The following is a 25,734-nucleotide window of genomic DNA, read 5'->3' on the forward strand; positions in this document are numbered from 1 at the left end:
AATTTTTAACGGATTTTCTTGTCCCGGTCCGTTAAAAATAATAATATTAAAAATAAAGTCAAAATTAGACGATGGAGTCTAAACGAAAGTTGTAGAGTATAATCTCGCCTACTGTATATAAAGAACGTAAAAAACGGAGCTCGTATGCGAAAGTTTTGGATTTTTGAAGTTTGGGACCCACAAACCAAGAAAAACACAAAATCTGATGAATTTCGCATGGCCAGGGTTCGGCCACGTCACCCTTGCTCGCGAGCCTGCCACGTGTCCGACGCGTGTAGCATTCTTCTCGAGTCCGAAGCGCGGCCCAATCAGCTTCTGACGCGTGTAGCATCCGTAGAGTCGTCCAAAGATGACGCGTGCCTCGCCTCGCATCCGACACGTGCCCTCCCCCTCGCCTGCTAAGCTGCCGCGTGGCTTCTCCTCTTCCCTCCGGATCCGAGCCTTGCAGCTATATATAGAGGGTGCGAACCCTCCCGGTTTTGGTTGGAAAATTCACACTTTTTACACCTTTTTCACATTTTTCACTCCCATAAACTTCTTTACGACCCCCGAAGTCCCGGGAACCTACCAAACACCTGAAAAACATCCTGAAGTGCCCCAAGACCCCGATAAATTTATCTTTTCGGTTTGAAGCTCAACCCTCGCAAGACCCGATTTCAATAAAGCTCCCGGTTTTCATCGAAGAAACTTACTTATTAGAACGAAGTGCTGCCCAAATTACTATTTTAACCTCCAGTTAATTCACGGTGAGTTCAATATATAGGAACAATTGTATGTTATGTGTTATATGTGCTATGTGCTTTTCCGTGTTATTTTCTCGTGCTATTATGGTAGCAAAGCTATACCTTTGACCATGTGATCAGTGAAATGACTAGTATCACAATGGTATTGGTATGTAACCTCTGGCAGTGTAGAGCATGTATCGTAAGAGAATGACTTCTACCACTATGGCATTGGCAGAAGGTTAGATAGGGCTAAAAGCCTGTAAAATCTACCAAAATGTTAATCAGAAATTGTATGTCTTCTGTGCCATTAGGGTTGAAGCTTTATTGATGTATATCAAGTTGAAATTGTTGTATCTCATTGATTGTATATCTTTGAATCAAATCATTGATTGATATGGAAAGTTTGTCACGTGACTCACATATGTCTTTGTTGTTCCTTGTTCCTCTTTGCTTCTGCCATATTGATGTATATATATGGCATAACGTTATATTGTATCTATTATTGAACTCACTGAGTGTCATCGTTTACCCTCTCAGTATTTAAATTATTGCAGGTGATAAGCATCCATTATAGTTAAATACTATTAGAAGATGTAGAATATATGATATTATAGCTTTTGTATTTAGTGTATAAATTACTGGGAAATTATGTAATATATATATATATATATATATATATATATATATATATATATATATATATATAGATATATATATATATAACTTTGTAAAAACCTCGTTAATCGGTTTGTATCCAGTCTTTTGTAATAAGATCATATATCTATAAAATATGTTTATGAATATGCATGTAGCATGTTTTGGAGTAACTTGGAGTAATAATGTTAAATTATGAAATGGGTCCTTTCATTATAGTTGGCATTGGCATTTCCATTCTAATTCCCATAATTAATATAGTGATGTGGCAGTTAAATAAAAATGGAAATCATCATAAATTGACAAGTGGAAAAAATAATTCTAAAATTCCTAGAAAATGACATGTGGCGAAATCAATAAGAAAGTGACATGTGACAAAAAAACTTTCATTTATGATGTAGGATGCAACAGATACACACACATACGTTTGGTTTATATGGTTAAGGCGCCTTAGTTGAGTTTTGTGAAATCTCGTGTTCAAAACTTTTCCTTTATATATTTTGGAATTTTATATATTTCACTTGTTAATCTAATACAATGCCAACTTTCCAAGAGACAACGTTTTAATTTTCAATAAGCAATTATGACTATTTTTTGTCTCCTCATAATACACAGCTTCACAACAAATTTCAAGAAGACAAAGCATAAATGCATGAGCAGGAAATAAAAAAAACCGTCACATTGTTTCTTTATCTATTTGTAGTGCTTCAGTGATAAAATTTTCATGTTGTTCGTATTTAGGGTGCTCTTTACCCTGACCCATCATTTGACCATGTAGATGGTAATGCCCTTGGCTCCATTTGGCTCCTGATATGGTATGTCTTTCTCTACGATGTTTTGCAGTTTTGCTCCTAAGATGGAAGTGTTTATATGATTTTTCTCTTAATTTCAGGATGATCTATTAGCTATTGGATTTTTGGCCATTATGGACTACTTTTCCCCTTGCTCTAGCTTTGCTATTGTTGTGCTTTTTTCCCCGTTATCGACATTTCTCATTGCTTTCGATTGGTTTCTGTTTTCGAGGTACCTTCTTGTTTGCTTCTTTAGATTGATTGTCATGCTTAAATTTTTTGTTTGTCCTCAGTTTTGCCTTAATGAAGCATCTTTTGGTGTTGTTTTCAAATTTTATGCCCCCTTTACATCTACTCTAATGTGTACTGATTTTTTAGTTATATATATATATATATATATATATATATATATATATATATATATATATATATATATATATATATATATATTTTGATTTTTTGTGTAGGTAAATTGAAAGAGGAGAATCAATAGGAGGGATCAATTATGAACTACTGAACTAACGATATTGTTCATGATAATTTTGCCAATTCACTTAGTTTATATATTTGCATTGTGGGTCTGATAACATTAATGGTAAAAACCAAAAGTTTGACATTAATGGTGATTATAGGTATCATAGATGAATTTTTTTTTTGATGTAAAAGTTGGATAGATGTAGAAAGAAAAAGTGGGATTACTTGCTTATTGTTTTAAATTGTCATATTTTATTCCATCCATTTTAAAAGTAAAAAATAGGGCATGGTTTTCAATTTTCCCCGGCCCCAAAATGGCTTAGACCGGCCCTGACTTACATCTATTGTTTCTCCAAAAAATCGAAGAATACGCTTGTGAAACCATATTGTCAAACATTTCCGACTTTCCATAATATAGTTGTAACTTTCTAAATTTTCAACCAAATTTTTATTTTTAGAATAAGAGTTATCAACCAAAAACCATTTCCCAAAGTATGATAAAACATTCATTTGTTTAAACCATATCACATCATGTTTAAAAAGTTGAGTAATAACAAATCATAGTCATCATGTAAAAGCATTTCAACAAAATTCTCTAAAAATAAATCCCATGGATGCATTAAAGTTAGTCGACACTCTTCCCCTTGTTACTAGAACTACCCGGAAGGCATTTAAATTTAATGAGTTAGCACAAAGATTAGTGAGTTCCCCAAGATATCACATATTCCACCATACATGTGTGGATTCTATAGTCCAACCATAGTCTTACATCCACATATTATTGCTATAGTCCAAGTATAGTATTGACTATTATAGTCCAACTATAGTCATTCATGTAATTATTATAGTCAACCTACAATCTTTCATATAACTGATGTAGTCCATCTATAGTCTTTCATACATATTATGATACAGTCCAACTATAACCTAATTGGTCAAACATCTATCATCTAACTGAAGGCATACAATGTCACACATATTATATTGAGAAAAACTCACCAACCACAATCAAGGGCCACTAACAAAGAAAGCACCAAACACAATCAAGGAACTAATCGATGAATTTTCTAAACATCGAGAATACCATAACCCTCGACATGATGCAACTAGGGGAACGACAAACGCAGCTTCGGAGCACATGTCTGCGGTCTTAGAAATATTACATAACATGGATAGGAGGATGACTAAAATGGATCAAACAATTCATGCCATATGAGTGGGGTGTGAAACTGTAATGGGCTGCATTTAACTAGAGACTGTGATCTTGATGAGAATGGAAAAGGTTCAAGCTTGCTACTCAAGCTGTGATCGTTATGATGAAGACTGGAGAAATCCCAAAAAAGAAGTGTTTACCATATGATGAGTACAAGAAAGGCAAGGAAGAGAAGTATGAGCAAAAAGTAAAAGGCTTTTACCAAAGAGAGGAACCAACTCCCAAAAGAAACCCGATTTCGAGACAATGATTGCTCATTTTGTTGCCTCATTGGAAAAGAGACACGAAGATATTGAAGCAATACTTAGAAATCAATAAGTTGCAATCAAGAATATTAAGCAACAAATTGGGCAACTATCCAAATAATTTAATGAAAGATTACTGGACACACTTCCAGGAAACACCGAACAAAACCCGAAATGAGCTCATATCCAATCCATTACAACTAGAAGTGGGAAAATTGTTACTCATATGACTCCTATTAACAGAAATAACTTGAATGATGAGCAGGAAGGCCAAGAAGCAATTAAAGAAAAGGAATTTAAACAGTCACCATGAGATGGTTATGACACCACGATGTGGCAAGCACCTGAAAAGAAAAGTGTTGAACCCGTTAAGCCATTCCGCCCACTGCTCCCCTTCCCCAGTAGAGCAAGACAAGATAAGAATGTTGATGACTACCAAATGTTCGTAGATCACATCAAATCCCTTGAAATCAATATTTTGTTCCTTGAAGCCTTAACTTAAATACCAAAGTATGCAAATTTCTTTAAAGATCTCCTAACAAACTGGAAGAAGATGGGAGAAATATCTAAGGTAGTACTCAATGAAACTTGCTCAGGTGCGATGTTGAATATGCTACCGAAGAATATAGGTGATACGGGAAGCTTAACACTTCCATGCCAATTCGGGAATCTATCTACAAGCCACGCTCGATCCGATTCGGGAGCAAGTGTCAACTTAATGCCATATTCATTCTTCAAGAAGCTTAACCTCTCGGAACCAAGACCAATCCGCATGACCATACACTTAGGTAACAAAACAGTGACCTTTCCAGGAGGAATTTGTGAAGAATTATTAGTTAAAGTTGACAAATTAGTTTTTCTCGCATATTTCATTATGTTAGACATGGAGGAAGACGAACAAGTCCCAATTATTATTGGAAGGCCCTTTTTGAGCACCACCCGATCGTTAATTGATATAAGAGAATCCAAACTCACTATTCGAGTTGGAGAAGAAGCGGTCACCTTTTGAGTTAATAGAGTGATCCAACACTCAAGGATAAGTGATAATATGGCTTTCTCGGTAGATGTGTTTGATGAAATTTTAGAGAAAGATCTTGGAGGATGGAAGGAAAAGGAAACTGAGGGGTACGTGGTTCTACAAAAAGGAGATTTTGATGTTGAACATAAGATACAAGAGCTAGAGAAGCTACTGGAAGAAAGAAAGTATAACGAGTTGAAAAAGGCAAGTGAAGAATCACCACAACGTGGTAGTGACACCACGACATATCTTTGATCCTACACATATCTTTTGAACACTTATCTTTTCTTAAATCAATCAGGGACTATAATGATGCCTTACGAATCCTCTACACTCAATCCTTCCTCGATTATATGTAGTTTCTCTAAGAAAAATTCTTACCTTGTTCCACTTATGGAACCCTTTATCGTTATTTTCTAACCACGCATAATCTTATTCACGTATGAATCATATATCTCCATTCCATAAGGAATCATCATCTCATTCCTGAAGGAATCATCTGTCACATTCCTAAAGGATTCATCTTTCTCATACCCGAAAGAATCATATTTCTACATTCTTATAATGTTTCATTTTAATGCTATGGTCTCACAATAGCCTTACACATCACACGTCTCATCTCAATCTATCTCATCATCTCTTTAAAAGGTCTTCTACTATCACTCTAGTACTTAACTTGTTAAGTACTTAATCTAAATCTTCATCCACTTACATATAGGTATCTAACACAATACCTTAGAATATATCCATACATCTATACTATATCTTCATATAATATATGATGGGTATTCAACACAATACCATTAACATCTCATCACACACATATACTCTATCTTCATACCATTATTATCTAAACATACACACATACTCACTTACATGATTATAAACATGTACTCATAATCTATCTTCATCTAACATCTCATGAGTATTCAACATAATACCATTTACACCAAATTACACTTCCATATTTTATCTTTTATCTGATATTACATATATTCACCACAATATCACTAACATCCACTTATACATACATAGTCATCTATAAGGTTATGATTCATATAATCATGCATTATCTTCATCTAATGAGTTATGTGTATTTAAAAAATATTACTAACATTTAAACATTCATACATAATAACGTAATCATATATAAACATGCATATATAATCTAGTGAGAGAGCGAGTTATAACTCACATTATTAGTTAGTGAAAACTAAGGTCTCGTTTGATAGTTGCTAAGTGTTGACTAGGAAAGGTCTGTCTGGGCAAGAAATCATGCGTGAGTAAAAAACCATGTTGTTTGATTGTATGTTCGACTGAATGTGCTGATTGATGAAAATGACCATTTTACCCTGCCGTTCTATGCAGTGATGGATGAAGTTGCTGAAGAAAACATACATATTATATTTTTGTACCCAAAATACCCCTGGTAATGGAGATGCCATAAATAACAAAACAAATCAACAACACACCAATTAGCAACTCAAAATTTCTAAGTCGATCAACATGCAGTTTATTGATTACAAAATCATTAATGGACACTTGTATCAAATTAACACCAATTAACTTCTAGACATTTTGATCATCGAAACCTTAAATTCTTATGTATGCTTCAAATCTTGATCCTAGAGTTCCATTTCAAATTTCAGCTCCATTTACCTAACATGGGTCTTGATAGCTTCTTGGAAATTGATCATGGATTATAATTTTATCAAGAAAAAGTGTCTGAGAACTCATATTTATTGCTTATTCTCCTTCTCTATACAAGCTTACCATTAAAGCAAGTCATGTTTTTGATGTTCTAAACAAATAGTTTTATGACTTTATTTTTGGTAGAATAATAGGATAAACTACAATCTAAAACAAAAGAGTAAAATGCAAAGTCATCATGTAATGATGCTAATAAGAAATCTATGATATTGGGAATTACAAGGGGTATATGTACTCTTACAAAAATGCCGTTAAATCTTGCCAAGATTAATCTCAAGTTTTTGTAATGAATCTAGAAACAAAATTGTGAAAACTAAAGATGAACAACCAAACAACATTTTTAAAACTGATGAATTAGAAAGTTGCAATTTCATAAGAAAATCATTGATTCAAATAACCAATAAAATTGATGAATTAGAAAGTTGCAATTTTGTCAGAAATTTTTAATTCAACAATATGTTATCAACTGTAAACAGTTTTAATGGTGGTCTCGGTTATAATGGTCACTTGTAGGTTGAAGACGATGAAGAATGAACAATTTTAATGGTGGTCGGAAGAGATGATCGAAATATTTCCGGAAAAACATTGTTTGCTGGAGACTTGTTGGAACTGCCAAATATGTCGGAAACATACTATAACAAGTCATACAAATATTTTTTAAATACTTTAAGTTCAATAAAAAAATATAGATATAAAAAAAACTCAACGACTAAATATGTACGAATCAAAAAATAAATTAGCTTTTTGAAATCATTATTGCAATTTTAAACGATTAACATTATCCTATTAAGTTTTTTAAAACTTAAACAAAAAAATTTAGCAAAAATATTGCCAACCAAAAAAATAAAAATAAAAATGTAGGTCACTGTACAACATTGAATTCGTACAGTATGTACTACACATTACAAAGTTAAACAAAAAAAATTTAGCAAAAATATTGCCAACCAAAAAAATAAAAATAAAAATGTAGGTCACTGTACAACATTGAATTCGCACAGTATGTACTATGCATTACAAAGTTAATATATTTAAAAAATATTACTGTTATTTTTTTTTTAATCAATAAATCTAATATACTTCTAACCTAACAACACTTGTTTCAAGTATGTCTACGGCGTGACTTGAACCCTCAACCTCAAGGAGGAAGGGCACCACCTGATATCGCTGGGCTACAACGAAATGACTTCTTTTTATTTTTATTTTTTTAATGGTTTTTAATTTTCAAATTTCAATATCTTAAATAAATAACCGTTCAGAAGACCTTTAACCTAATCGGCCGGATCGAAACAAGCTTGTTAATCTCAGCCGTCTATTATATCAACATTCGGATCTAACCAGTTGCCCTTCCTCTATATAACAACTCGTTTCCTCTTTCCCAGACTCAGCTTTCAATTAGGGTTTACGTTTTATCAAACATCTGATTATTTCTCCGCCGTTGGAGTCTACAAGGTAATCGTCTTCGTATTCTTTTTAGATTAAACTTTATCAAATATGTTTCATAGCCCTATCTCTCCTTCTCAATGCGAATGAAATGCATCTATTTCCAATTTTTATGTTTTCCTGCGAATTTACTAAGGCTTCGCTAATCTGGTCGGCATGAATTTTATTAGTTTCTGTCTGACTCGTTCCCTTGAAGCAAAATTAAGCGTGCTGTTTTTAGATTTTTATAATCTTCAATCGATTTTCATTGGAGAACACTTAAGCAGCTACATATGTTCATTAAGTTAAACAAATGAAGCATTCAAAATCAATCATTAGTAACCACTTACGATACTTTTCGGGATTTTCTTTTTTATTGTAATTTGGGGAAAATGTGACTGTGATGAGCCAATACAGACCTGTAATGACTTGCGAAAATGATCGCAACTTATGAACATCTAAGGGACTGAGTCTCGATTCCCTCATTTTATTTATGACTTCAATTTTGGAATTTATTTAAGTTCTAAATTTTTGAAAATTCTAATTTTCAATATGTATGTTCGTGGCTTTATATACTGTGAATGAGGATTTGCTACAATTTAGTATTGGCAAATTTTAATGGAGTGAAGCCTAGAAAAAATGTTCCCCTCGCTATCCGGTGCAACCATCAATGTAGCATTTGGACGTTGGGAAACAACATTTGAAATTCATGTTTATTGATACATATAATTTTTAGAATACGTTGATATACTTAACGACACTGATCATATCTCAAGTTACAATACACGAGTTTTCCCAATGCGTTTTTACTCAGTAGTTGTCTACATATGAATCTGTCGAATCCAATCATGTATTTGTTAAGTGCATGCATTTTAAGTAATCGTTGAAGATTAAGAGAGAAGTGAAAGGATGTGTTATTTACAAACCTCAAGGTATTTCAAAATTGATATCTAAAAATATCCGAATGCTAGACCCTGAGTTGCTCACTAATTTAATACTTGAATCTTGAAGCTATAAACGCTTTAAATACATGAAGGAAATACCAAAATGGCTATAAGAACGAAACTAAAAGATTGAAACAGAAGATCTAAAGACTAGACTGAAACAGAAAATCTTTGAGCTGCTAGAGCAATTGTCCATCCTTGCCACTCTGTATAAGTCAACTCCAAATTCTTGACCATATCCCCTCGCAACCAATCTTGCCTTATGCTTTTTAACTTACCTGTTTTCGTTCAACTTTGGTTTGTCAACCCTCTTCACACCGACTAAGGACCATGTTTGGACCTTTTCAATGATATCGATCTCACGGTCCATTGCCATTCTCCACTTCATCTCTTTAGCTGCATCTTCATAGCGTATCAGATCCTGATTGATTGTTTCCACAACATGCAACTCATCTTCGTCTGAGGTTAAAAAAATCTCTTGTGGCATAATCTTACAAGTACACATGTCGTTTTTGTTGTCTTCCCTCTGTGGCTTAGTTATTGTTAGGACCAGAGGCGAAATCAAGGGTAGTGCCTTGGTGCTTTGATTAATCAATTTGTTTACTATCTTCATCATTGAAGATGTAGTGTTTCATCAGTTTAGTTATAGTTTCCCCATTTGAGTTCTTCTTCACCTTCAACTTATTTTTCTTCAATTTTACTTTAGTCCCAACCTTTGTTCTCTTCAAAGATCACATCATAAGCAACCCCAAACACGAAAATGATCAACTGTTGGCTTCACCTTGCTCCAAGCTTTCTTGTGGGGTCATATCAAGAAGGGCCTTAGTTGTACTTTTATTTAGCACATAGAAACTCCACCGTGTGGCTTTAACCCAAAACATCTTGGGCTTGTTTTTTGCAGCTAGCAAAGTCACCACCATATTTATCACTGTTCTTTTCTTGTGTCTTGCAACCCTATTCTATTGTGGGGTAAAGCTTGTGGTCAATTGTCGTTTGATCCCATGTTTCTTGCAAAAATTTCTGAAGTCATTAGATAGGTACTCTCCTCCCCTGTCTGTTCGGATAGCTTTAACCACCTTTCCAGTTTTAGTCTCCATGTTTCTCTTGAATTCATTGAAGCTTTCAAGGGTCTGTGACTTTTTTTACAACAAATAAACCCAACCCTTGCGACTGTAGTCATTAATAAAGCTAAAAAATTATCTCTTTCCTGATTGAGATGCTGGTGTAATTGGCCCATATATGTGAGAGTGCACCAACTCCAACATTTCTTCAGCACATCGTGTACTTGATTTCGGAATGGCTTCTTTAGTTTGCTTTCCCTTTATATAATCCCTACAGTTGTGTCCAAAACAAAGTATCGTCATTCATGTACAGACATTCATTCGTCTTTTGATCTGCAACTTCATTGGCATTTTCACTTGGTGCAAACATCCTGTTTGTGCTCATATAACATTATTGCCATTCTCCACTTCATATCTTTAGTTGCATCTTCATAGTGTGTCGGATCATGATTGATTGTTTCAACAACATACAACTCATTTTCATCTGAGGTTAACACTTCTCTTGTGACGTAATCTCGCAAGTATACAGACCGTATTTGTTGTTTTCCATCCTTGGCCTGGTTATTGTTGGGACCAGAGTCGGAATCAAGAGTAGCGCCTTGGTGATATGATCTTCAATTTCTTCATTATCATATGTTCATCAATGTAGTCATAATATTCCCATGTGAGTTCTTCACATGCATCCTTTTTTTTCCTTCAATTTTACTACACTCCCAACCTTTGTTCTCTTCAAAGATCACATCTTTACTTGTTACTACTTTCATTGTTTCAGGGTTTATGAGCCGATATCTCTTTGACTCTTCACTTACACCTTAACACACAAACAAAACTATTGTTATCTAGTATTGCTAACTAATTCAATACTTTATTCATGAGGTCAAAAAGGCTTTAAATACAAGAAGGAAAATAATAAAATGACTATAAAAATGGAACTGAAAGAGTGAAACAGAAAAGCTAAAGACTAGGTAGACTAAATAAACACATGTGCAACTCTTGGTTGACTAGTCAATCTTATTTGATTTCCTTTATTGCAATCCTAAATACTCCAACAAACTGTAAGTACACTTTCAACAAAATTTATCCTATTATAGCTGCAAGATTTTGAAAGCCAAGTTGTTGACTTAAACATAGCTTTGAAGTTCACAGAAGCAAAACTTAAAGCATCATCAACCTTCTTTTGAGCATCCGAAGAATCCCTAACAAAATGGACAGAAACTTGACAAATGATATAAATGCATGTGTTACTCTTTGATGATAAGATTCCACAAATTTTAAGGTTTATGGTTCCTTTACACTCTTTGAGGCCACTTAAAATATTCACATCATAAATGTAAGGGTCTCATGAATATTAAACAAGTTATTGGTCAAAACTGGTATCTCTTAGGAAGAGGTTTGATACACTCGACGACTTACTCAACCTGTAAGATATTTGACATTAACGAACAATTTATTATACCGATCTTCAAGCTTATAGAAAGAACACTTAATTGTGTAGTAAGGGTGAACATTCCGATGGAATAAGATCTGATTGGTTCTTGGATTTGACTTTGTTGAGATATGTTGACCTTGGATTGAATTTGTTGAGGCTTATCGGGTATATATTTGGATTTTCACGTTCTTTTACCTTACGTATCGGTACATAAGGTGCAACTTGTTGAAAGTTAGTTTGTTTGTTATGAGCATAAATATAGTACAAAACTAAAAAAGACAAAATCATAGTATAAAAAAATTGCTGAAAAGTTTGAAAAATTCTAGCTTTAAAATCCAAACTCAACGGGCCTAAAATGTAAAACGTATGACAATTCCTATGTGTTGATGCAGGATTTAAAACTCTACAAACCCTAGAAGGGTTAGATTTTCGTTCAAGGAGGGTGTAAAAAGGGGTTGCATTTTGAAGGAAAGAGTTAGCATCTAGTGTTTGATCCATGGTTGTTAGAAATATCATCCATAATTAATGACTTTAGATGCTATTGCAATCGGTCTTTCATTTGGATAAATCAACAACTGTTTTAATGTCTTTAGATATTATTTCAATCAGTCTCTTATTTATTTGGATAAATCAATAACTATATGAAATCTAATATTTTTAAATAATCAAAAGAGAGTAGGTTCTAAACATGCAAAATGAACACAATAATAATGAATTAACAGAAATGGTAGCAAAACCAGCTTAAATTAACACAAATGGTAGCCAAACCAACTTATTATTAACTCACCACAAAATAATCATCAAATTAGTTATACTTTTATTTTTTATAAGTTTCAAAGTATATGATATATGCATATCTATATACATATTTTACATAATATCTTAATATTTCTAGTCATTTTTATGCCCTTTATATAACAAAAAGGTACATAATCTATTGTATGATGTGTTGTAGTGGTAAAATAGATGCTCGGAGCAAAAAAGAAGTTGAAAGTTGGAAGCTAGGAATTTGGATGACGATAAAAAAATGAAGAAAAATACACTCTCCACGTTGTGGCAACATTCCCACGACGTGGCTTTTTGGATTTTCCCGATGAATCTAGAAGACTTGTTGAATACAAGATAAACACGAAGGCCACGACTTCGTGGTGATATGTTTTCGGGAAAACTATACATTGAAGCCATTATCCTCCGAAAATAGAACTTTGGCCAGAAGCTATTGTCGTCTTTTGAAGGCCGAGTACCCACTTTGAAGTTTGGAGTTGCGAAAGTCGATCATAGCTTGGAATCGAGATAATTGAGGCAATACAACATTCTATTACGATTTTCTACTTAAGTTTAATCTTGTCTATTATGATGAATTTTGTTTTGCTGTTTTTACTTGCTGAAATCATGGGCTAAAACCCTATGACTTTCGTTAAGTTTAGATTGACTTTTTATGTCTTGATTTATGGTTTAAGTTATGTTTTGTTGGTTATTTGTTACTTTACCTTATTAAAGAACCTTCTATGCTTATGAGAACTACTTTTATGTTTATTGCCAAGTTTAATTTAGATTGCATGCTCATCTTTCTTTTATTGAACTTGAATCTTATGATCTTTGTGAACAGCAAAATTATAGGACTAATGTTTTGACCAAAACCTAGTGTTAAATAGAAAAAGCGGGTAAGTAATTGTAGGATCTAATATATGACGACCGATCATATATCGTATTGATTCAATAAACCAATTTGATCAATCTATTATAAGTCTAATTTAACTCGAACCAGACACTAGTAGACTTGTTAGTTTATCCGCCTGATCACCGTATGAATGAAATTGTTTACTAAAGAATTAAGTTAGTGAACATTAACTTAGTCATATTATAAATTGGTAACCAACAAAACTATAATTCATTGCACTTTCATAAATCAACCATAATAGCAAGTATATCGAAGCTAAACGAAAGTCTCTCAATTACTTTGGTTTAAATCGTTTTTTGTGTTTCTTGCTTTTAGTTTTAATATTTTCTTTAATAAATGATAGTTATTTAGTTTAATTAATTAAGTTTCTAGATCTGCAAAACTAGAGAAAACTATTTTTCTTATTTTCATAGTAATTAGGTAGTTAGTAGATAAGAATTAGTTAATCATTATGTTTCATGTGTGATACCTGACTATTGTGCTGTATTATTTTCGACAAGGTACACTGCCTAGGATGTAATAATTAGTTACATTAGTAGGATTAACTAGTACATAATTATTTACGCATCAAGTTTTTTATGCTGTTATCGGAGAACAATCCATTTTTAGTTAATTTGAATATGTTATTTTATTAGGATTTTTTTCTGTCTATTTTCTTTTATATTTTCGTTTTAGTTTTTTTCTTCTGTTTGGTTTATCATGTCGTGGTCATTAACACCACATTGTGGTGTCGTATCAGTTAAGTTCTATTTTTTCTTTTTTGTTCTTTTCACTCGTTTCATTTGTTTTTGTTTCAATGATTTATGACTCGGGAATCTAAGACGTTAAATCATTTTACCGTTTGATGATCCCGATTTAGAATTCGATAAGTAGAAAACAACCAAACTCGGAGAATCAAGAAACCAAACTCTAGAAAGCTATTAACATTAACTTTATCCTATTAAACTATTAACATTATCCTACTAAGTTTTTTAAAACTTAAACAAAATAATTTAGCAAAAATATTGCCAACCAAAAAAAGAAAATAAAAATGTAGGTCACTATACAACACTGAATTCAACTATGATGATTTTGCACAAATATATTTAAAAAATATAACTGTTATCTTAGGAATGACTTTTTTTTTTTTTTTTTTTTTTTTTGTTTTTCTTTTTAAATGGTTTTCAATTTTCAAATTTCAATATCCTAAATAAATAACCGTTCAGAAGGCCTTTAACCTAATCGGCCGGATCGAAACAAGCTTGTTAATCTCAGCCGTCTATTATATCAACAATCGGATCTAACCAGGTTGCCCTTCCTCTATATAACAACTCGTTTCCTCTTTCCCGAACTCAGCTTTCAATTAGGGTTTACGTTTTATCAAACATCTGATTATTTCTCCGCCGTTGGAGTCTACAAGGTAATCGTCTTCGTATTCTTTTTAGATTAAACTTTATCAAATATGTTTCATAGCCCTATCTCTCCTTCTCAATGCGAATGAAATGCATCTATTTCCAATTTTTATGTTTTCCTGCGAATTCACTAAGGCTTCGCTAATCTGGTCGGCATGAATTTTATTAGTTTCTGTCTGACTCGTTCCCTTGAAGCAAAATTAAGCGTGCTGTTTTTAGATTTTTATAATTTTCAATCGATTTTCATTGGAGAACACTTAAGCAGCTACATATGTTCATTAAGTTAAACAAATGAAGCATTCAAAATCAATCATTAGAAACCACTTACGATACTTTTCGAGATTTTCTTTTTTATTGTAATTTGGGGAAAATGTGACTGTGATGAGCCAATACAGACCTGTAATGACTTGCGAAAATGATCGCAACTTATGAACATCTAAGGGACTGAGTCTCGATTCCCTCATTTTATTTATGACTTCAATTTTGGAATTTATTTAAGTTCTAAATTTTTGAAAATTCTAATTTTCAATATGTATGTTCGTGGCTTTATATACTGTGAATGAGGATTTGCTACAATTTAGTATTGGCAAATTTTATTCGGGATCCTCGTCACCATCCCGGGTCAACCTGAGGATTCCCCAGTCAAAACGGGTGCGGTTATCAGGTTCCCCATTGGATATGTGGCTTTTTGCCATCTCTAGTAATGAAAACCCTCAAATGAAATCTAATTTGCTTTAGAAGATAGTAACTTTTAACTTGGAAACTTCTAAACCCTATCAAAGATAGTAACTTCTAACTTGGAAACCGCCCTATCTTCTTTAAGTTAATATTAAAATAATAATAATAATACCTTGTTTTTAGTGAAGTGTCATTAAATGAATATATAACCATAAATATGATTTTATAGTCTAAAATGAAGTACAAGTACTTAAACTACATATTGGAAAGATATCGTGTTGATCCCACTTCAACGAATGATTAATGATATTTTAAATAATTTTACAGATTATGTTTGTTAAACTTTCCGTCCAAGACTGGTTATTCACATAATAGGTGAAAAGACCATAACCGGTATTGTAGCTTGCTTGGAACCGATAACCATGCATATAAAGTGGTGCCTGGTCTCCTTCCGGTTGCTCAACCTAGCTAGAACTAAAAAAAATAAGTTTTTATTTTGGGTTAAGTAAGTTGTTTGGCTAAAAAAAACTTTTACCATATTTTCTATGTTCATTGATAGCAATTATCGTTAATGTTTATGAGAAGCTCTAACATGGTATGAAGTCGGGTTTACAGATGTTTCTCTCATTGTGATTGAAAGATCTCATCTAGAATCCATAACAACTCTTAAATGATAATAAAGTAAGGAAAAATGATACCTTAAGTTAAATGCTAATTATAAAAATGGATGAGTTTAAAGAAATTGTATAAACAAATTAATCTTGAAAACCAAATCTTAGCTGACAAAAAGATTATTGTTTGGCCCAACATAAGGGAAAAAAGTGAATCGTAGGTAGTGCCAATTGCACATAAAAGCTAAATAAAGAGTATAAAGAAAAGTAATTGTGTAGTTTGAGACGAAAATATGTTAAATGTCTATAGATAATTATAGTCATTTGCTTATTTTAGCGACCGAATTCAAATTAATATTTTTAGTTTTTTTTTTTTTTTTTTTTTTTTTTTTTTTTTTTTTTTTTTTTTTTTAAGTGTATTTGTAAAAAAATTATGTTATGTTTTCCTTCTTTCACTTATATTTAGAATCGACAAATTGCAATAATTAATACGTTTTGCAACATAGCATAAACTGTTATAGTGAGATTAATGATATCCAAATCAAAAATTGATTGATTTCTATAATTTGGTATAGTTCTCAAAGTATATTGCATTAATAAGAAAAATATGACTTTTGAGAAGAAGGATTAAAACCAAATCTCATGCCAAACTCAAACATATAGATATCAAAGTATCCACATCCACTTGTATTGGCCTTAACTCCTCATTCCCCTACAAAATTCCATCAAAATTCTATTTGAATATTCTACAAAATGATGTAAATACACAAAATAACACATTGGTGTTTAATATTTCAAAATTTTCAACGCATAAAACAAAAATACTCACCTTACATATATAACCTTTTATCCTTTTCTTTCTTATCCTATCATGATCAAAATTCTACAAGTAACATAAAGAAATAAGTTTTAGTTCACCAAGAAATAAGTTTTTGTTTAATTAATCAAGCTCATACAAACCAAATAATAAAAAAAAATTAAAGGTGCATCTTGTTTTCATACCTAATTTTATTACTGAATCCAAATCTGGTGAAATTGAAAAAGAACACAAATAAAAGCTAGTTTTTTGTAGATCTTGTTTCCAAATTTGATGAAATGAAATAAATACAAAAGGTTAATCTTTACAAATCTTTGTTACTACCCGGTTCACTGTGAAATCCCAAATCATGTAACTGGCATTCCATTGACCAAAGTTCCAAAATTTAGAACTACTAAAATAAATTACAACCAAAATAGTTTGGAAAACCAATAGAAAATGTGAAAGATAAACTATACCAGGTCAAGAGATGAGTATAGCAAAGTTAGGTCATAGTTTCTATGAGACATTTCGTAAAAAACTTGGAATGCATGTTTTGTAAGCCTATAAAAAAAACAATAACATATCTTTTTATATTAACCTGGGAAGAAAATACCAAATTTAAGGTTCTCGAATCTAGAAAACAGCTAAAAAGAAAACAAATCAATGACCATAACTGAAATAGCCTGACTATCGCATCTGATTTCAACTGTTCATAACCCTGTCAAAGCTAATTAAAAAACAAAAAGTCCATTAGTATTAACATTCAAAGATACTAAAATGAAAGGGTAAATTTAGCACAACCAGGTATTCAGTTATAAATAAGATATAGAAGAAAAAAAATACTGAAGATAAGGAAAGAAGTACTAATGTATTACCTTTTCGAGTAGAGAGGGTAATAGGGGTGGTTGTGGATGGTCAAGGCCGATTGTGATCCAATAATAACCTGTAAATGCAAGTCGGGAAGAAATAAGCAACTACTTGTGCAAAAGCAGCGAAAGTGATCATGAGAGGTAAGACTGTAACTGGAGCATGGCCAAGGCTGACTTAGATCAATCTCAAGGCAAATCTTTCAGTACAATTCAAAAGAAATTATATGAATAGTCAAGAATCATACAAATTTGTAAATAAAAAATTATTTTTACCTTGTCAAGTCCTAGGAATCACTGATTTCTCATCTATCATAAACTTAGGAAATCAAAACAGAATCCAAATAAAAAGTTGTCATTGTATTGTTCTGATCATTAAGGATTTTCAGGAAAAATGAGTTAAAACCATGCTTAGATGCAAACTTGCGTCATGATCGTGGGAAAAATATCAGAAGTTGAAAATTTATCTTCTAAGGTACTTAACGAGGTGTTTGAAATTTCTCATCTATCATAAACTTAGGAAATCAAAATAGAATCCAAATGAAATGAAATAAGAGGATGTCAGTCACCAAATCAACAAAAATGTTTCAGGTTTCATGATCAAGAGAGAGAGAGGACAGAGAGAGAGAGAGAGAAAAAAAACGTTGGTGTTGAATGTTGTCGATGCATGTATGTTGATGCGTCGATTTTTGAACATCCTGAACAAAAAATCAATAAAAAACATAATAGATGAGAAAAAGATAGAGAATTATATATAAAACCTTATACTGTAACTGATTTGGTTGAGCTTTCCTTGGGTCCCAAGATGAAAAAGGCACACCATTTTGCTTAATTTTTATTACCTTGAATGTGGTGGTTATGGAGGACTGACTCGAAGGCTGCAATTGACAAATAACCACATTACAACATTTTAATAAATAAATCCAAGCCTTATGAGATTTTTCATATTATAATTTATTTATAATGGTTACCTTAATCATGCTTTTGCACATACCACCACAAAATCAAGTCAAGGCATCCTGCTCAAACAATATTCATGTTATTTTTTTTTTGTCATATTAATGATTATTAAAAAAACAATCAACATCAAGAAACCACCTGTAACCTCGCATGTCTTTCAACTTGAGCCTTAACCCAATTATGCCACAAAAGTTGTGTCCGTGCAAAAAAAAGAATTCATAAATTTATGTAGCCACTTCATAAAAACTGTTAAAAAGAGGTTTTATTCCTACTTTAGTTTAGGGGTTTTGTGCATATGCATAATGGAATTGACACAATGTGGTGATATATTTTACCTCAAAAACATAAATAAAAAAAACTTTTGAACCAGAATCAATGTTTTTAATATCTTGTAATGATTATTAAACACAAATTACACGATATAACTTACTTTTGCTACTGTAAGACCAATTAGGCATGGATGTGGTGATCTTGTAGCAAAGAGCCCCTTTTTTCACCTTTCAATATTGGTACTCTTACCTGCAACATTTGATGTGGATGCAGATTTTAAAAAAATAATAAAGATTGAGAGAATTAGAACAAGAGATACACATTACACACCTTTGCTTTCAACTTTGACATAGATGGATGTTTCGCTGCCACCATAAACCAAATTACACAAAATCTGTTGAGAAAGAAGAATGTGAGAATTAAGAAAATCATCCAATTTCCATATGATCATGAACCATATATACATCGCATTTGATTCATGAAATTGACATCAAAAATTGAGTATAATTCTAATAGACTACCCAAACACACCTGGTTATAATAATTCACAGAATCGGGATTGACTAACATCATCCAAAAGCATAGAAATAATCTGAACAAAGTCCTGTATGAAACATTCAACAAATCCATCAATGGAAAAAATAGAGTAAGAGCATAATGAAACTCTTGAATAACCCACCTCAATCCGATTTATAGTGTGAGATGTCTGGTGGCGATGGTGGAGCCACTTTAGGGTTAGGATTTCCACTGAATGGACTGCGATGGTGGCAGCGAGATAGAGTTAGGGTTTCTCATCTCGACATAAGGTAGAAGCAGACAACGGATGTCAGTGAAGGTAACGGCAGGAGGGTGGTGGTAACGGAGGCTGCCAAAGATTGAAGAGCATAAGGAGGGAGACGGGTGAGATCTGGGAGAAACGAAGGTTGATGAACGATATTAGGGTTTTCCAGCATCTATACATAGTAGAAGAACTTAAGAACGTAAGTTAAGATGATAAATGGCGTACACGCTTGGATTCTAAGCTTAATAGGATTGTACATGGTGTTATAAGAGTTATACCTCTTAATTTTCAAGAAATAGACAATATGTTTAATAATATAGTAAAGATATATATATATATATATTGGTTGGTATGATACAACCGTGATATTCAAAATTTTGTACCGTTACTGTACCAAGACTACTTAATTGGCATGGTATTACCGGCCAAACATATTGGCTACCAAACATGTTGGCTACCGATTTTATTGGTTCGGTTGGTAACATGTTGATTGGTTCTTCGTGGTACATTTTTGCCAGCCCTATCTTTAACTATACCTTTTACCAGGTCCAAGGTGGTCTCATATCCCCCATTTAGGAAAACAACCCAGTCATCAACATAAACTATATTAAAACTGTCGATGTATATATGAATTTAAAAAAAAATGATTCTATCTGTAAATGTTTTTAAAGGCAAGCAAACAATTTGGAAAATATAGAAACTATCAAGCGCCTTTAGCATTTCCACCTCTGATTTTGTCCATTAGAGTTTATTTTGTCGTATCGAAAGGATTGATGGACATGTGCTGCAAATAAGAATCAAGATTCATGAAAGTCATGCAAAATTGAACATATAATATGAAAATTGTTTTACTAATAATAGCAATGTACTTACATTTTGTTATCGATATAGGCTTTGTACTTATATCTTACGTTTTGCTATTGTCAATAAAGAAACATAACTATTTTATTATTGTGAGTGGAGATAATGCAAGTATGTTGCTATAAATATAATGGATAAAAATATGCAGTACATTGCATATGTTAATAAAAAAAATATTAGTAATTCATCATCAGATTTTAAGAAAGCTCTTTTATATCTTCCGTTTACACTTCCTAGAAAGACATATTTCAATAAAAGATTTGAACTGAAGATGATAATAACATAATTCTTCTAAACGTTAGGACGACATAATTATACAACATACCTAGACAAGTTTTCCCAAACATAATTTTTTTTGATTAATTCATAGTTTATCTTGGTGGATTAAGGTAACAAATAAATGTTTACATGAATTCTTTTACATGCTTATCACCATTTTTCCTACTTGTTGACCTTGTATTATACTTAAATGTAAAAAAATCATTAGATAGTCATTGATCTGGGTAATCGTATATATCTTATGAAAGTAATAAAATATGTAAATTACTTGGAAAAAAATACACTTAATGAGACAATAAAGGGGAAACATGGAAACAGAAAGAAAGAGACGAAGGCGGTATACATTGAAGTCAGTGTAAGAATATAACCTTGAAAGCCTCATTAGGAGGGTGAGACTGCAATACTATATGAGAGCTTGTATCAAATACCCACCAAAGGATTCATATGAACTCACATCATTCCATATTAATGTTCACAAAAGTTATAAAAGTGAATATGATTTGGTAAGTGTTCATACCCACCTAAGGATTCACATAAAACGCAATAGCATGTAGTTGCATCAGCTCTCTTTATACTGGTAACCAAAGAAACATAATGTTTCGAAATTTTCTATCATTTTAAAATGAAAGCATGGAATTAGAGTGTTGGAAAATGGGTAGAAGAATTTACCTGGACATATCAAGATCCATCTAAGAATGTATTCTCCTTTAAAAGAGCACCCAATTTAGCATTTTCTTTGCTACAATCATCTTCAACCTCTTTACATGTGTCTATAATAAGTCTTGTATGTAATATTTGAACGAAATTTGAAAAAGAATGATTAGAATGTTAGGGGAAATAAGTTGCATTTATTTTGAAATGCTTATTGTCACGCCCCTGACCGATGGCGGAAACGTTGGGTTGTTTGACTTATTCATGGATCACAACCATTTACATACATATAACAATACAATATCATAGCATAATGTATAAACTTTTATTAATGAAAAGGGAGATTACAACATTCTTAATCTCGGAGGACATGATAATATGAATTACTCAGTATGTCTTAATAGTTAGGAAACTATGTCAACATAATGTTGGTAAGTTCATAGGTTTGAAATGTTTGTATCGAAATGTACTTTTATACCAAAAGTATGTTTCCTGCAAGTATACTTTTATACCAAAAGTATGTTTACTGAAAGTGTGTTTTTATACCAAAAGTATGTTTACTGAACGTGTACTTTTATACCAACAGTAAGTTTACTGAAAATGTACTTTTATACCAAAAATATGTTTACTGATATTGTACTTTTATATCTGAAGTATGTTTACGGAAATTATACTTTTATATAAAAGTATGTTTACAGAAAGTGTAAATTCATACCAAAAGTATGTTTATACTATATATAGTTGTTTTTCCAACATACATAAAATGTACTTTTCTTGACTACAAAGTATGTGTATACGATATACCTACCTAACATATATAAAAATGTATTTTTTATAACCTAAAAGTATGTGTTTTTGTATATAAGTGAATAACAGACTTATATAAAATTATATACTTGTAAACTCTACAATTATGTGTTAGGCTACATATAAGTACAATTTCAACTTATATGGTGGTTGACAGTGGCTGTTGGCCGTTGGAAAAGCTCATTGGCAAAGATTTTTTTGTTGGAAATGAAGATTGTCGGAGTAGGGAGGTGGTCGTAGATTTGATCGGAGCAAAAGGGGTGATCGTCAGCATCATATCAACATAAAATGTGGCTGCCAACGGCAGTGATGGGTGACGGTTGGCCAGAGAGAGGGAGAGAGAGAGAGAGAGAAAGGGAGGCTGATCTTATCTTATATGTATAGGGATTTGGTGACAATGTGGTCCACCAGATTGGTGGCGCCACTACAATTGTGAGAAGTGACGCTACCTCGATCCATGTGCGACAGTCCGACAACTCACATTTTTTTTTCTCGAAAAAACTAGTTCGCTGTCTACGGAATTTTAGTTTGAAATATGTAAAAATATTCACCTAACAAATAGCATAGCTATGTCAAATAAGCGTTTGAAGTAAGTTATCAGTGGGTTACCGATTGCAGCTATTCGATTGTTTTTTTATGAAAGTACCAAAACTTCGTGATACAGAAATTTCGAGAGTAGAATCAAATACTTCAATATTGTCTGATTCATAAAATGTAAAAGTTTTTTACTTAACAAGACGCATAACCATTCCAATGAATCATTTGAAGATTCGTTTACGAGAAACCAATAATGTTTTGTTTCATTCTTATCCACAAAGGTGTCAGATTTTTTCGTGAAAAATGATTTTAGCTCAAAAATCATATAATAGATTGATTGGTGTTTATGGAAAAAATGTTCAGAACCAAAAATTGACGTTTTAAAGTACCCTACGCAGTGTTCAAAGAGTCGTTTCGGGCAATTCCTGGCCACAAACTGTTATTTGACTGTTCGTTTTCTTTAAATGTCCGTAACTTTTGCATACGAACTTCGTTTTCGACGTTTTTAATGTAATATTTATACATAATAATACTTAATACATAAATCTTGTTTTCAATGTATCAAATTATTAATTATGTATAATGAATAGTGTTTCTCTGTCAACGATATATGTCTAATGAAGACTTGAGTGGTATTCCGCATGCATTTCTAAATATAATACTTTAACTGAATTAAAATAAATGGAATATATTACATTATGTCAATTATATTGAATGTTCGTGGTGGAATATTGACATAATTTCACAGGTTGTAACAATTAGAGAGTCATCATTAACGAAATTCATAGAAAAAAGACATTAAAGTCTTACCTCCCAAATTTAAACCCCACAATTGTAACAATTAGAGAGTCATCATTACCGGACCTCAACAACTTTATGAAAAAAGTTAAAAGTAAGAAGGTAAGTTAAGAGTAGATGTAAATCAAACAACATTTATGCTTGAGGGAGTGGCCTCGCCACCCCTCTCGCCAAAAACACGCTATCAAATTTAAGACCATTCCCTATGAGTCGCTAAGGGACTCGTTAAATTAGAAACGCTACTCTAGCAACGAGAAGAGAGAAGAAAAAGATGGGTTGTGATTGGTTAGGGTTGTTTGTTTGTTTTTTTTTTTCAAAACAAAACCTATTAAACTCCTCTCACTACCGCTCCCTATCTTTTTTAACCTATACATGCTAAGCTTACTTGACAATATAAAACTCTATGTGTCAATAAAAAAATCCTACATGACAAGATGCTAGGAGTGTTACCACTCCCATTAAACTTATAACCTGGAATGGCCATACGATGTTACATGATAAGTCCCTTTCATTGTAACATATTGTGATCCAACCCTTCAACATTCCAAGTATATGTTTGTAATTGTAAATCCTCATCGTCTAGTGTACAATTTTTGAATATTGAGTTATTTACATGCCTAGAAATTAGTCAATGACTGCCCCTTCCAACAAAACTACTGACACTCTTGCTTTTTTGACATAGAAAAGTAAATATTATTAAATTTTACCAACAAAGCATTACCCTATAGGTAACACTAATTACACTTTCAAACTCTGAATTCAACAATCATGTGGGGACAAAAGAGCATACACACAAAAGAAGAAAAAGCGAGTTTGGTTTGTTTTCTTCTTTATCATTTGGTGATTGTTATCATACATGCCTTACTCTCGAATAAAACATACTAAAAATTTGGTTCCAAAACTGAAATTCATTGTATCTAAACGTAAATTCAACCACTTACATTTCAGAAAATATAATTTCAATTCACTCCCCTCAAAAACATATGCACCGATCAAACATAAGAAAACCAAAAACAGTTTGCTATGAATTGAAAGACCTGAAATTGGTTTGAAAATAGGTTCTTGAAGGGCTACCGTTAATGCAAACAACAACATAAGTGTGTAACCTACAATAAAAGACAAAACAGCACCAAAAAGACAAAAAAACATACAACACCACAATATGCAACAAAGGAACAAAACAGTTGACACATCAAAAAAATCAGACACCACAAGAATAAGATAAAGTAGCACTTGTACATAAGCAACACAAACCCTACAAGTGCAACAAATAACATATGGTAAAAAATTAAGCAGGCGGACTTTCGACAAGTATGGCAACAATCATAGCAATCATATACAAAGCAACGTTCACATGGGAAACATAAACCCTAGAAAGACATAAAAGAAAATGGCAACAAATAAGAGATAAGAAATCTACATAATACAGAAGATGTGAATTCGAGAAGTCGACTACTAATTTGAATTTGGTAAAAAAACTTGGAAAGACGTGAAATTACAATGTGATGAGAAGATGACACGTATCAAAGAGAAGGCTGTTGGAGTGAGACAAAGATAACACTATCCAGAAAGAAGATAAAGCAAATCCAAATTCAGTGGAGCCAATATACATGAAAACCAACCAGCCGATGGAGAGACACTTTGACTCGGCTTGAAACTTATATTATTCATAAAGCCGCTACGTAAATTGATGTATAAAATAATATTATAGAGATAATAAAAAAATTAAGAAAAAAATCAAAATAATACATGAAATCCAAGAAGACGGCTCTTCGTCATCGATCAAAATAATCATGGGCTGCGATTAGTAGAACCTATCTACAATTTTACTGTAAGTGAAAAAAAAATCTCTCCAATCCATGGTTTCATGTGTAATCTTTCACTTTGTTAACATGATACCTTGATCATGATTTCATGTGTTTGTTTGTGATTTTTTACATTTTAATTGCGATATTTGACTATAAAAATACATAAAGTTTTTATACAATATATTATTATCTATGTAAAGAAATTACATAAAAAAATAGTGATTTTGAATCTTATTGCACTAAAAAAACTATGAGTTACAGGCCGTTTGTATC

The 25,734-nt window shown here is 32.3% G+C and overlaps 2 long non-coding RNA genes and 3 other non-coding genes across 7 annotated transcripts; all 5 read left to right on the top strand.

Annotated features, from left to right (window-relative positions):
• Window positions 1-7,899: 7,899 nt before the first annotated feature.
• Window positions 7,900-13,219, top strand: LOC111912629 (uncharacterized). 3 transcript variants are annotated; one of them, XR_006183642.1, is made up of 3 exons: window positions 7,900-8,279; window positions 12,076-12,182; window positions 12,639-13,219. It is a non-coding gene; the product is annotated as an uncharacterized LOC111912629 (long non-coding RNA). The 3 variants fall into 3 exon arrangements; XR_002857226.2 differs by having other exon boundaries at window positions 12,076-13,219; XR_006183641.1 differs by lacking the exon at window positions 12,076-12,182.
• Window positions 8,643-8,725, top strand: LOC111913161 (small nucleolar RNA SNORD25). Its single transcript, XR_002857445.1, has one exon. It is a non-coding gene; the product is annotated as a small nucleolar RNA SNORD25 (small nucleolar RNA).
• Window positions 8,812-8,951, top strand: LOC111913218 (small nucleolar RNA snoR136). Its single transcript, XR_002857466.1, has one exon. It is a non-coding gene; the product is annotated as a small nucleolar RNA snoR136 (small nucleolar RNA).
• A 1,281-nt stretch (window positions 13,220-14,500) lies between the features above and the next one.
• LOC111912632 (uncharacterized) lies at window positions 14,501-16,049 on the top strand. The gene is made up of 2 exons (XR_002857228.3): window positions 14,501-14,763; window positions 15,761-16,049. It is a non-coding gene; the product is annotated as an uncharacterized LOC111912632 (long non-coding RNA).
• LOC111913169 (small nucleolar RNA SNORD25) lies at window positions 15,127-15,209 on the top strand. The gene has a single exon (XR_002857447.1). It is a non-coding gene; the product is annotated as a small nucleolar RNA SNORD25 (small nucleolar RNA).
• Window positions 16,050-25,734: the final 9,685 nt, after the last annotated feature.

This window comes from Lactuca sativa, chromosome 5 (genome assembly GCF_002870075.4).
Source record: "Lactuca sativa cultivar Salinas chromosome 5, Lsat_Salinas_v11, whole genome shotgun sequence".
NCBI lineage: Eukaryota > Viridiplantae > Streptophyta > Magnoliopsida > Asterales > Asteraceae > Lactuca > Lactuca sativa.